Raw genomic sequence first — 14,731 nt, 5'->3', positions numbered from 1 at the left:
AGGTTGGAGATTTTCTTGTTTTTTTTTTGTTCAATAATAAATAGTTATTTACGGCGCAATTTTAAAATTTTGTACAAATATTTATATTGAAAATCGAAATTATGCGGAAGGTGGATTGTTATAAAATTTTATGTTTATGCGTGTAGAAAGGGAAATTAATTTTGCAAAAGAAGTCATGAAAATGGAATTAATTGTGATGTCATGCAACAATGTGAATAGCATTATAGAGAGGCGTCTACCAAACAAGAAATGGAAGATCATGTGAAAGACCTTGACTTTATAGACAAAATTAGATTGTAAAGAAGGGATTTTGAATTCTAATTCTGAACTTTGTGTTGGGAAATTTTATTTTGTTTAACTTATTGAAAGCAAATTGAAAATTAATTTGACCGACCCACTCAACTTTTTGTAAGTAAATTAATTTAATTTTGTCCAACCTTCTGGTACAATGGACTGAGTATGGAAAAGCAGTAAAATTTTCATTACTTTTTTTTTTTAAACACAATAAAGCAACGAAAAAAGTTTTATTGCGGAATTCTTATGGAAAGGTTTTTGTTTTACATATTGGGATATCTAACTTCCCAGTTATGTTACTTTTTTGTCATTTTCTACGACAGAATTTCATTTAATGGATCACTTTTATTATTTTAGAAAAGAATTAAGGTTATATTCCTTACGTAAGTATTTATTAATCAACTATGTACATGACTTATTTCCGTTATGGAAATTTTTAATGTTTTTTTTTTGTCTACGATTTTTAGAGACTTTTTTAGCGTATTAAATTTTAGACTTGGATACCTAATTTTGCGTAAAGTAAGGTTAGTAGAAAATAAATATAGTATCTTTGAAAAAACTGGTTCGAAATAAGTCTCCACAGAGAAAAAGACGATTAAAGTACAAAAAGTCAAAATCTTCTACCTTTCACATTGAATTGAAATGATCAAAATTGAATAAATAAAATCGAAGATACGATCATTTTACTTTTAAAAGGTCGGATTTTGTACCAACCTCTTAGTTTTTATTATTTTATTAGCCAATTCTGAATGACCTTTTTGTTAGAAAAATATGTATAAAATTAAGAGTATTTTTTGCAGATATTTCAAAGCTCATAGTTTTAATTAATTCTGTTTTTTAGTAAGTATATAATTTGGAAAATCTTTCCTTTCAATCAAATATTCTTTTGACCTTTTTGTGCTCTAAAAGATCTTCTCAAAATTTTTTGATATCATCCAAAATGGCAAGTTCACGTTTAAATTAAGTAAAATATTTCTTCATCGGAAACTATTCCAAAATGGAAAATGATTGATCGCTATCGCTGGGAGTCATTAGTTTGATCAGTACGCATAGCTATATGGATTGTTTATGGGAGTAAAATTGTATTTTGCAAGAGGAGTTATTTTTCAAGTAAAACTTTTGATTAATTTACCCATACGAAATGCTGTAGGTTAAGTAAATAAATAGAATAGCTTAAGGACAACTGTCAATAGAAGTTGGTCATGTTGGTAGGCTTCACACAATTACCATAACACGTTCGTTTTAATGATTTACCCATAATATTCCTGGACTTATGGCAGAATGCTTTAAGATGAAGACACCCACTTGGTCACGATCTTTAGCATCAAAACTTGCCTTCTTCATTTAATTTACATAAAAAAAGTGTGAGAGTGTGGATTGTTTATAGAATAAAATACCTCTCTATATGCACCTCTGTGAGTATTTCAATATCAACCATGGGGCCTCAAAATGATTGACAACGCACCCAAGAAATTTATCTTCACCGCGAAAAGAGCATATTTGAATAAACCGTTAAGCTATGATCTTTTGTGGAAGAGAAAATGAGACATTTAAGACTTTTTTCTTCTTGGGCATGAGAAGATTATCACATCGTCTTTCTGTGTGATCACTCGAATGAGGAGTTTTGAGCTTACCAGCTGACTCTGGTCGGGGTCTCTTTGTGCTCTATTGTGTCGCCTTCCAAACATTATGGCATGCACGGTTAATGGAATGTTGGCGCGATGGCGAATGAAGTACAAATGAGAAAGGTAAAGAGGATGGTGCGCGCATGTTTTGGGTGGAAAAGAAGGCGAAAACTAATGTAAAAATTGCCAAATTTCCATAATTATATCATTCACCTGTGATGAGTTATTAGGATTCCCCCCACATTCGGCAATCTTTTTGGCTCTCTGTTATGATTTCTTCTTCCACTCTTTTCTCTTTCTTTCTCCACCTCCTGTTCAGGAGGAAAATTACTGTAATAATCACGAAGATGTGCCTCTTTTTTTTACATAACCTACCAGCAACTTTGCATACCTTGGTTGTGTATACAAAATTAACTGATTACATTTTTTTTTCTTCTTTCAAAATTACTCAATGTTCAATGATGCATTTTCTGTACACCGCATATTTTTGAGTCTCTCGACATGATTGCAATTTAGTCGAGGAAAATGGAAGTTTAGTAATTTTGAACATTGAGAAAAACATTATTTCCACCGTGGACAATACTTCACAAAACAATTTCCATGCACATTTTGCTTGTTTAGTGTAGCAGCAGCAAAAATATTTTCCTGTGCATTGAATGTATTTCGATGTAAAATCCACCACGAAAATCGCGGTCTCTATCGTTTGGTGGAGAAAGTGAAATTGTTAGCAAAATCGCGGTGTGACGTACACGAGGTTAATGGATAAATGTGCAAAAATATTTCAATCATTTTCAGAAGTTGCTATCAATTATGATTTTGACAAGCATAATACACAAAAGGAAGTAACGGACGGTAGCACGAGATGGAGAATTTCTCAATGAGCACAAAATTTCCACAGAGCTATTCACTTTTCAATGTGAATCTCTATGGGAATTACAGTCACAGTACAATGTACAAGAAAGGCCACGTGAAGATTTATAAGGACGTCAATCAAAGTTCATTCGTATCCAAGGGGATCTTTATTGCAGTTTCTCCAACACACAATTTCTTATTTTATTCTAGAAGTAAATTGATTTTTAAAAATATTTATGTAAATCTCTGATTGAAAAATAATTTTAATTTAAATATTAAAAGTCTTTGAGGCATAATAGGCCCTACAAAAAAAGGTAACGCATTTCCCTTAATGCTTCGCCCCTGAATCGATTGTTATTTCGATTGGACTCTAATTGGATCTTCTTGTCCGACAATTCATGCAATCCAACCGCGTGTATCATTTATGCTTGATGATGGTTGAATAGTGGTTCGTTCTTTTTTTTTTGGGTGAAAAATGTTCCATTTGATGTGTGTTCTCCAAGAAGGTAGACAGATAAAATGGGCCATCATCATCGAGGCCCGCACAATTCCTCTGACTTTTGTCTCTCACCTGATATTTCGCAAGAGTTCGTGAGTATTTTGTACCTTTTGTACAAACTAAGAATTTAAATGGGATTTTGCGCAAAAATATCCATCACCATATGTGCGACTGAGACTCCTCGTGCTTCATTGAAATAATCCACGTCTGGGTCCTCTTGTGAGTGCTGACACAGAGTTTAAATTAGTGTGAGGCGCGCACAATATAGAGTCGCAGCCCACTGTTAGCAAAATATGTAATTTTCTACTGTACTGCAATACATTTGCCCCATAAATTCCATTTCTGATTCATATTAATTGGGGGGTGTTAAATAATTACTAACACTCTTATTAAGTCAATGGTAACCATCACGAGCGGCATGCTCCACAACCAGAGAATTTTGTAAAATGGCAGTAAAGAAGAAAAAAATTGGTGCAGGCTCAATAAAAAGTTTAAAATATAAAAAAAAAATCTTAAGAAATCGCCAAGTATTGCAAAATTTGAAAGTAAGAGCAACGAAGCAGCAGCAGAATCACAAATTATATATGAAAATATGACGATATAAAAAAGAATTAACCAGAGCATTTAAATAAGTCAATAGAAGGGTAAATGGCACGCGCATCATTCGCAAAAAAAACTTACATAAATTCATAAAAGAAATTGGCAAAGATGGCATAAAAACATACTTGATGCTTGAAATTTTTTCAAGCAACACGATCGCTATTTTTTGCGCAAGACGCTGAAGAATCTCTCAAAAAGATAAACACAGACAATTTTTTAGTGCTGGGAACGTTTTTTTGTGCCTTTGCATGCAAATTACCTTTCAATTAGAATATGAATGTCAATGGTAAGCCGGCGTGAGATGAGTCTCGAGATCTTGAGGTTTTTTTTCAGAGTGCCTCATTCACGTGGCTATCGCGCAGAAAAGTTAATCACCTCTCTGCCAGTTAAATATTGACAAAGTGCTAAAAATTGATTTTTGTGGTCAATAGTGTGGTTTTGAACTTCCATCTCTAGCAAATTTATTGTCTGTCTGATCAATTGTCTGCGGGACAGTTCGTGTTTTTTTTGTTACCTCCGCGATATATTTATGATGAAAAAAAAATGTCGTGGGAATGGTACATGAGGTTCACATCCCCTTTTTTGCGCGCCTTTGGCACCAAAAGAAATTGCAACAATGGCCCCAAAGACAGAAAATATGAGAAGATGACAAGACAATGAAGTTCATTATTTAACGTTGTTTATTTTTCACCTCCCTGCCCAGTTTTTCTCACATTTCATGCGCACCACGAAGGAAAACCCATAAGACAAGGAAGGAGCGAATTTCATAAGAGATTGTAGGTGATCTCCTCAGCAGCACCTAAAACACAGAGCGCACGTTTATTCACTAACAATTTTATGGTGTACACAAAGAAGGTGCATAAATTAAATTTGTGGTCATTCTGCTGTATGAAATATTTGCCCACAAATAACGAGAGGTGTGTGTTTGTTGGTGGAATGAATCTTCCTAAATGATACATTTTAGTCATTGACATCTTTTATGATTTTTACTGCTAATGAATAAGAAACACCGAGAGTGTGTCATCATTTATTGATTTATTTACGACAACCTACATATCTTTTCTACTTGAGAGGGAAATAAAGGAGTTATTTTTCCCTAAAAAGAGTTTCTTAATTTTCAAGCTTGTTGAAATACAAGAAATGTGAAAAATATTTCAAATGAGGATCATAAAATTAAGGAAAGCAAAACCGATTTTCCAGTTATTTTGAAATAATTGGTACGAATTCTTGAAATTCTTGAAATTCAACGCCTATTTGGGCACACCTTATAATTCTTGGGGGTACAAATAAACAATACACAGTAATATTTTTCGCAAGACATTTTGCTATATAAAGTGCACTTTGAGCTTTTGCCAAAGTACACCGCAGAAATAAATAAGGTGATAAATGATCTCAAACGAGTGACAATTGGCAGAGAAAACTCCATAAATGCGGTAGAGTAACTAAATAAAATTTTTGTAAATATAAAAGGCAATCACCTTGACATTCGCGAAGCATGGAGAAATTGAGCTGAAGCCAAAGATAGAAATGTTGCATGTCTCGGAGCATAAGTTGGTAAATTTTCATAGTTCCACCACATTAAATTTAGTAAGAATTTGTAATTTAATACTTCCAGACTCCGTGGGTGCTTTTCTTGACCTTTCTTGACCTTTTTCCACTTCTCTCGGCTAATTTTGTCTGTGCACTTTTAAGTAAACTATTATAGCCCTATTATTTTTAACTTTTTGCACCACTATGTGGATAACTAATGAGGTGAACCCCGAAAGTCTCGTGGCCTGGTATTTTAATTCACCATAACGTACACAATTTATTTGCAAATATCGCATACTTAAAAATAAAATTTCTTCACACCACTAAATATCCATGACACTTATAAATCTCACATGCCTTCTCATAATTCTCCACTCTACAGGTTTTCATTTCTGTGCATTTTTATGTCTATTCATGCTAAAAGGGACTTTTGCAACAAACCTTTTTTTCCAACGAATTTTTATTCATTTATTTTATCTTGTTGCACTCTTGAGCAATGAATTATGTGCCGAGACGGAGCAGAAAAGTAATTCACAAAACGCAAAAAATGCTGCAAATTGGGAAATTTAATAAAAATTATTGTAGATCTCTTTTAGACGTTTGATTGAGTTGTAAAAGTACGCGGGGAAAGGTGAGAGCTTCGTGATATGCTCGCAGCAAAAAAAAGAAACCATTTAAATTTTCATAATGATAGTTGAAGTATTCATAATTACGAGATGGTTGAAATTTCATCTCTGACTTCAATCACAAATAACCCTGACCTACGACTTGTTAGGGCAATTAGAGTAATTAACAATACACAACAGAAGATTCATCTACATAATAATATTTTTGTTTACACGGTGATGCGACCGGTATGGCATTGTGACTCTTAATATGACCACAGGGACCTTCATTTAAATATAAATTGATATGTTTTTAAAAAGATAACGAAGGGAGACTATGCACGATTTATAGTTTATGCTCCATTATAGGAATTATTTTAGCATAGTAAATATTGTAGCGAAATTTTATATATTTCTATGGGTTTTTTTTAAGTTCAAAGTGTTATGGGTGAAAATTTTTAAAAGGACTTTATTCGTTTCTTAATGGAAAATCCGAAAATTCCTATTTAAGGAAGTAATCGAACTACACGTAAACTTGTAGAGAATAGAAAAATATTGAAAAATCGCCAATGAAACTTTTCATTTTCAACTGAAATCAACTGACGTCACAAATGAGCGTTTCTTTGTATATTTCAATGCATGAAGCTTTCATGCTAATGTTTCATCGATGATTTTTGAAATTCATAAATTGAGTAAAGACATTAAAACGGAATAATTTTCCACATATTAAAATTTTACAATAAATTGAGCCATAAAAGAGAAATATTAGTGTTTACCGATCGTTAGAGCTTTTTCATTTAGTACCTTTCCCTACTTCTTAGATATCTTTCAGACACTTTCAATGCTCTAGCAACGACTTAAATTGAAATCTTCCATGCATTACAAATTACTCGCGGGAAAGTAGCATGACATTATGTTCTTATCGCATTTCAGATGAAATCATAATCTTTTCCCAGCTTTCGTGAGAATATTTCTTTTATGTGTGATTAACATCTCAAGAGTTGACCAATTGCAACATCGATGACTTGCAATAGTGCCCGTCTTTGCGAGCCAATGCGTGCGTGTTTACGCACGAGGAAAAATGTCTCACAAGAAATTGTTTGAAAAGGTGGGAGTGGTGGTGGTAGAAAAAAATGCACCAATGTTGCATAATAAGTGCGAGGAGGAAAATCAATGTAGCGGCAAAACAGGTGGAAAAGTGTCTTACCTCAGTTCAAGTTTACTCACACGAATTATGTATATGTGGGATATGCAATTTATACTGGCATATGCATTGAAATATGCCGGAGAGCTTCCATCACACAATGTTGCCATCAATCATATCTCTTTTGATCATCACGGGGCAAAAGATATTGCATTATTACGTTTAATCGATGTAAGTTTGTTTGCTTAAATTGCACGCAAATGTATAAACTTCTCAATCATCTCGCGCCCGTACCTTTAGCTACCGATGGGGGTTTCGTCTTCTTCGTTTTTTTTCATACTTCTTGCGAACGCTTTTTTTAGTTTAATTTTAATTTCATTTTCATTTTAGAAAGTGTTTACTTCGGTGTGCATGGATAAGAAGTGTATGGAGACACAGAGTGTGTTGTATGTGGACTTGTCTCGCCTGAAATGTGCATATTTTAGCCAATAGGCGGATGGCGTAAATGATGACAGAGCACCCAAGTTAGAAGAAAAAGAGATCCATTTTGAATGCAAGACATCAATTTTTCTTTCTGTTGAGGTGTTGAGAAAAAAAAACCACAAACTTTGAGCAATGGTTATTTATTGTTAGCAACCCGTGTGAATCAGCGAGAAGATGGAGCTGTGGGGGATTTGTGTGGGGGTTTATTTGAAAATTGCTCCAAACAGTGGCTACTTTTGTCACATGACGTCTTGTGCAAATAATCACGAGTATTAATTTATTTGTCCTCAACATAATGTTTCAATTTTCAATATTTTAGCACGGCAAAGTAGTAGTGCCGTGGAAGAGAGGGAAAATGTCTTTAACAAATACAAGAAATGGTCACACAGCGGCGCGAAGGGGGAGGAATTGATGATGATGAAAAAAAAGTGAAAATTATTTACTATCATTGTTCGTTTTTGGAATACATAGTAAAGGTGCAAATGGTAAAGAGAAGAAAGGGAGTTCGATGGGAAACAATTGCGCGCTTCAGTGTTATTCAATGTTACGGCTCGTCGATGGGCCCAGGTGGCGTAGGGGGGTACCTCCTGTGAACTTCCGGGGCATAAGTAGAAAAGAAATTAATAATGAAATTAATTCAGCACTAAATCAACAGCAACACGGTGTGTCTCCGTCGATGCTTTTCTTGTGTGCACCACGAAGAAATTGTGGCGCGAAAGAGTCCGAGTTTCCGCAACTTCTCAATAGCAAAACCCACCTCAAATGAGCCGGTTTAAGTGCTCGCATTATCCGCAATATTTTTTTTAATAAAAAAACAACAATTTTACATGACACACACACCATGTTACCTGGTATGTGTTTGAATGCAATTAATTTAGTGCAACTTTTCTTCGGATATTAACATTGAGAAAATGTATGTATATGAGATAGTCTTGGACTTTTTTTTCACTTCATGTGCTTTCTTGGAGCTTTTAGTTCCATTTTGCCGCTGTATTTGCACAGCAAGATCCAGTTCCACTAACTGATTGGTTAACCATGGGAGGGGAAATTGTGGGGTGGATAACTTGCAAAGTGAGTTCATCTGTCACAAGAAATTAACATTTTTTCAATATACATAAAATTAGATGCGTGGAAGTAAAAGTTTGCATTTACTGGCTTTTTTGCAACATAGAAATAGTTTTTATAAGCAAGTTTATTTTCTATGATTAATAACTTTTCATTAAAAATAAAATTTATGTTTTTTGCAATCCTAAAAATCAGGAATTAAATTTCACAGGAAAATGTATGTGAAATCCATTAGGAATTTTTGAATAAATACAAAATTTGAAACTAGAAATTTAAAGAAAGAGTTTCGATCCAATTTTGAAAAAGAAAAAACTAATTTTCCAAAATTATAAGACCATTCATTAAATTAAAAATCTATTCACTAAATTCTCTTTAATTTTCAGTAAAACTTTTGTTAGCCTAGTTTTTTTCAACTTTAATGTGGTTTTATTACATCTCAAAAATGCCATCAAATATCTCTCACTCGAGTACAAATCTTATAGGTTTCCAAATTCATAAAATAAATAAATATCTTTAAAGAATTATTTAATTTTTATTACGTTTTAATTATGAATAATTAATTTTGAATTCAATTGATTACCGATTAACCTTTTAACCGTGATTTTTAGTATAATGACAAAGATCAATAAATTTGCTTCTGATTATCCAAACTGAAAGAGATCTTCATTTTTTTTTTCATTTTATAATCCATTTCGTGAAATTAATTTGAGTTTCTTTGCGTCATCCTCTCGAAAAAATGTGAATAAAATTCGTTGCTTCTTACAAAGTAAGAAATGAAATTAACATTTTCCACACAGAAGAAAAAATGCGGGCGTACTTTCTTGAAACCGGACTTGGTTTTGTGGAGAATGTGGTTGCCTATTTGGTGAATTATAAGCCTCTTCGGGATATAAGAAACGGAGCTATAAAATGTCTCTTGTCGCCGCTTTACGAGTTGATAAGGTTGGTCGATTTAATTATAAGAGTGTTGGAGCATGTGGAAGAGTAAAAATTGCGTAATAATCGACTGTGGAAGTGATTTGTTACTTTCATATTTTTCATAATATGTAACAAACTGTCTCCCAATGTGTGGAAGCTGCCCAACGCATCATACGGGGGACAGTCTCGCGGAGGTACATAAGAAAGTGTTTAGAGAGGAGAAGTAAAAAAAAAAGAAGTGGAGTAAATAGCATGATAAAATGAAGCTCAAATTAATTCGCAGTTTAATACAAAAACGCCAGAAGGCATTTTTAGGAAAAATGAGGAAGTAGATGAGGACGGTTTTTTTTATTTGCAAAAATATTCCTCAAAGCCGGCAGTTGTGAGGCATTTTTTTGCCTCTCTCGCTTCTTCTAATGCCAAAATGACCAATTATCGTTATCACTTGCCGTGAAAAAGTCGTCTCTTGTACTTGGTTTTCCACTTTAATGCTTGAGTAACCAATAACTCTGCTATATAAGGTTCATATTCAAGTTCTTCTCTTTTTCTTGCTTTCAAACATCTCTTGGTGAAAAAAAAGCTCTTGAAATGGTTTTTTGATCTCACACACGCTACAACAAACTCTTCCTTTCTTTCTTGCATTACTTTTGATTTTTTTCTCATTCAACCAGTGACATTGGCACGAAGGTTGAGACGTTGATAGTGCATGAATGAATAAGTTTAAGGTATTATTTTGGGGATGCAGGTTCAATTTCGAATTGGTCACGCAATACCGCACTTGAAATGGAAAGAATGTCAATTCGACATTTTCTTCGGACTCACCATGGCATACAAAAAGTAGATTTTTAAGCTAAATCTTCACCGTGGCATTAAATTACGTGGCATATTGCGAGGCTTTTAGCGCCCATTTGAGGAATTTTCTGCGAAAAACGTGCTCGTGTGGCTGCTAAAATATTTTATTTGAAAAAAATCGCGTAATTAGGAACTTGTTGGCTTATATGGGGAGTCAGTAAACTCTTTATGCAAATTAGGACGCTCCCCAGGTGCGTGTGGTACAATAAATTGTGTCACACCGTTCTATGTTATCTCCATAACATTTTAGGAGCATCTCCAGTGTGTGTCAGTTGAACGGAAAAAAATATTTTGAATATCGCGATCTTTTGGGTGAAATACTTGTTCGGGTAAATTATGGATTCACCTTAATTTGCAAGAATTACAATATTAATTCCAAAATGTGATATTTTTTCTCTCACTCTGTGTATTTTTGGTGTGAAGTAATGAAAAAGCCCCAAAAACACAGTCTCACACATAATCGAGACTCGTAAATAACATACACATAATCTGTGAGCAAAAGTGAATTTTAATTTAATTCCTCAGACCAAAAATTCATCCTCTCTATTGCAAAATCATCTCTTAATTGTATTAAATTCAGTCAATTATATAGTAAGTTATTTAACACGGTGCACATTCATTTTTCTTTTTCAAACTACATGGACACAATTCTTTTTCCTCCAGCACCGCGCTTATTTTATTTACACTGTGTTGTGTTGAAAGTCGCACCAACAAAACTGACGGTGAAATTAATTACTTTCGATGGAAGAAATTTGCCAACAATGAACATAAATTGATTTCTTGTATGATGATAATTTAATGAGCTTGTAAAATTGTTCAATGCCTCCTCGTGCTGCTGCGGGAGATTGGGTAAACGATGCAGATTTCGATGCAAGATCGAGTAAAATTGGTCGGAGAAAATTGCATCTGATTGGGACATATTACTTTGTCAAAGAAAATTGGGGGAAATGTAATGAAATTTTGCGAAATTCACAGTGAAAGAGCAATTTGTTGCAATAATGATTGAATTGTTTGAAATTCAAGTACTTTCAGCGCATTTTGCAGAGGCGGTAATATTTTTGCTATTCATAGCTCCCTCTTGTAGCTTTGTTCATTAAGAAAAGAAAATTCATTGAAAAAGTAACGATAAGAAGCAGAATTGTGGAAAAAAAGATTCACACTTGAATGTTTTAATCGTACCCCATGTCATTGAGACCTAAATCTCAAATCTAAGAGGAGCATTATGATAAGTTTATTAATTTTTATGAAAAAAAAATTTACTTCCTACATTGTCAAGGAGGAAGTTATAAAAATGATATAGAAGACAATAAGAAGAAAAATTAAAATGAGAACATTTACAATATAAATATTTAATTAAAGTTTTTATTAACTGAATTAATTTATTCTTTATGAATCTTAAAGATGATTTGCTAAAGAAGTTTATCTGTTCCTATGTGAAAATCATGAAAAAGACAAAAAAAACGTAATAGTGACGTCATTGTTTGCATTTTTAGGCAAATTGTTAACTTTTTTTTTTCAGATAATCTTATAGTGGCAACAGGGAAGTTGACGATTTCTTTTTTCTTCTATCGCCGAATAAAGTTTTTTTTATATACAGGAACCGATAAATTCCTTTAGAAAATGTATTTTTTTTTAGTTTTTTAGGATAAAAGATTTTTTTAAATTGTTTTTTTTTGCGATAAACGCATGATAATTTGCGAATAGAAAATTCACAATTTTCAGTTTTTAATTTTAAATTAATTAGCCATCTCAAAATGAGAAAAAACTTTCAAAAATACCCAGTTCACCGCTGAAAAGTGCAATTTTCTGCATTCTGCACGGGTTTTAATTAAAAAGGCACAAAATTACATGCAAATGAAACGATGATGTATTCAAAACCATTATCAATTTAGCACTTTTTCCTGACACTCTTGCCCCCAGCACGATAATCTCCCAAGACGCTGATCACGATTTTTATTGCGTCTTTAATTCTTCTTCATTATGAGAGGCCTTTGAAATGATTTTCACTCAACAATCTTTTTGTACATTTCGAGAAAAATGAAAGAGAAACTGGCTGCTGATCTTATTTCGGTGCTGTATGTCGCGAAAAGAGTTGGAGGAAAAATGAAAGAAGAAAAAAAGTACACAAATGAGTCACAAGACCAGCATTTTTGTGCGATAAAAAGAGTTTTAAAAAATAAGAAAAATAAGAGTTTTAAGCGTTGTATGTGGTGGACTTCAATAAATTCAGTTCACTTTTGATTTCGTAAGATAATTGGGTATAATGTGAAATATTGCGCCGTGCTACACATGATATTTGCAAGATATATCTTTCTCACCAATACTGCTATGTATATTTTCAATATTATGCCGCGTTTTTTATTGTTGACCAATTAATCTTGTGGATATGAACTTAACGATTTGTTTTAGTGTCTTATCTCGCGAGAGCTTTTAGAGGAGGGAAGAGAAGGAGTAGAAGAAAAAATCAATGGACAAAGGAGTGTCTGTTGAGACACTTTGGGGGATATGTAATTGATCCGTGTGGCACACGATTTAGTGATTAAACTTTTAGGGGTTCCCGAAAAACAAAACGCAAAAAGGTGAAATTGCAAAGTTTTGCGCACATAATAGCAAAAAGACTTGAATATAGCGAACTTTGCTTGTATGGCTATTGGTCTCGCGGAGCATTGTGATTGCTTTGTGCACTGAACGGGGCAATATTTTAAAATTTTAATATTAAAACAACTTTCTATATAAAACCAATACATATGGGAAATTATTTTCATATCTACCTTTTCGCTTTTTTTTTATTTTGAGATTCCGTACGTCAACACACTTTTTTCTCCTTGATTAGAGACTCCGTGGGTGGGTGTGAGGAATTTCCAAATGGGGGAAATTTCTCGTTGAAAAAAATTTTCTTTCTTCAATTCCTGAGACGATGGGTTTACTGGAAAAATTTGCGCCGTGTGAAATAAAGAGAGAGAGCTGCAAAATATCTTTTTTTTATCTCAAGACGATGCTCTTTGCGCACTGCATTCACTTTTTGCCCATAGCTTAGTGAGCTTTTAGAGTTTTCAATTGAATCTGAATTTAAACGTTGTATCAGTGTTTAGTTTGCATTTGTCTCCAAGTCCCATTTGGTTCTTCTTTGCATATGTATCAATGTCTCTCAACACACCAAATATTACATACAACCAATGTTGCACACAACAATTTGATAAAATTACTCGAGAAAAGGCACTCTTGTTAATTGAATTCACTTTAAAGATTTATTTCCTCCTTACGCGCTTGATTGTGGTTTGATTCAATTGAAAACAACGCGTTTAACTTGTTGGATGGTTTTCCCTTCTCTTCTGGGAGGCTTTCCTTTCTTTGCAAAAAGAACGACAAAAAAGACCCTGTTGTCGTGAGTTGCAAGGAATTGCTAAACAGGAATAGCTGACTTAAGACCAAAAATAGAAATTCGAAGACGAGTTAAGATGTGAAGATCACAATGAAATGTGGCGCGGGGTTTTTTCTTCTAATCGACTATTACTGAGAAAAAAAAAAAGAAGAAGGAGTTTCTTCTCGAGTCCACGATATCAAAATGAGAAAGTCAACCTCTCGAATTGAAATACCAAACCAGACTGGCAGTTGGGGCACTACGAGTTTCATAAAGAAGTTGTGGCGGCAACGCTTCCTCTAGCACTAACACCACGAGTCTTTACTTTTTCCAAGCCTTCCAAGTAAATTTGCCATACAAACTTCTCTCGCTCTCTCTATTTCTCTCTCAACATTTTATAAGAGTATAAAACATGGTGCAAAAGTGCCAATGTATTATGCTTCTCCTATTCAATTCACATATAGTTGGTGTAGTTATCTTGAAGATTTCGATTGAAAGAGAAGAGGTTCATTCAAGACGAGGTGGTATTGTGGCTTCCCGCACTAAAGAGCGTATGAAGAAGAAGCTCTAAAATGCAGACAAAAGAGGAATTTCGATGCTTAAGTCTTAAAACATAATTTATGGGTTTTCAATGGATGCCAAAATGGGGGCTTGTTTGAATTAAAATTTTCGGATTATTTGATAATGTTCCACTGGTGCCTCAAATTATTGCATAAAATCTTAGTTTTTTAAACTTCTCTTTAAGAAGGATTTAACTTATATATTTTTAATGAAATTTTGTATTGTTTGATTGATTTTTTTCTTAACTGTTATATTTAGGTGAAACGTTTTTAATAAAGAGGATTAGGATATTTACTTCAATTTTAGAAAATTTTATTCTTTAAGTGTTTCAAATTAAACCAT

General features: G+C 33.5%; 2 protein-coding genes across 5 annotated transcripts in view; one reads left to right on the top strand and one right to left on the bottom strand.

Annotated features, from left to right (window-relative positions):
* LOC129791058 (alpha-N-acetylgalactosaminidase) overlaps window positions 1-14,136 on the bottom strand; it is a 25,491-nt gene extending 11,355 nt beyond the window's left edge. The window contains exon 1 of the mRNA XM_055828970.1: window positions 13,239-14,136. The gene's annotated coding sequence lies outside the window, so the exon portion shown is untranslated. The remainder of the gene's footprint in view (window positions 1-13,238) is intronic.
* LOC129791057 (6-phosphofructo-2-kinase/fructose-2,6-bisphosphatase-like) overlaps window positions 1-14,731 on the top strand; it is a 45,935-nt gene that overhangs the window by 23,925 nt on the left and 7,279 nt on the right. The gene's annotated exons all lie outside the window — the stretch shown is intronic.

This window comes from Lutzomyia longipalpis, chromosome 2, assembly GCF_024334085.1.
Source record: "Lutzomyia longipalpis isolate SR_M1_2022 chromosome 2, ASM2433408v1".
In the NCBI taxonomy this organism is placed as follows: domain Eukaryota; kingdom Metazoa; phylum Arthropoda; class Insecta; order Diptera; family Psychodidae; genus Lutzomyia; species Lutzomyia longipalpis.
Note: the sequence above shows the minus strand (reverse complement) of the source record. Positions and strands in the feature narration are given on the sequence as shown.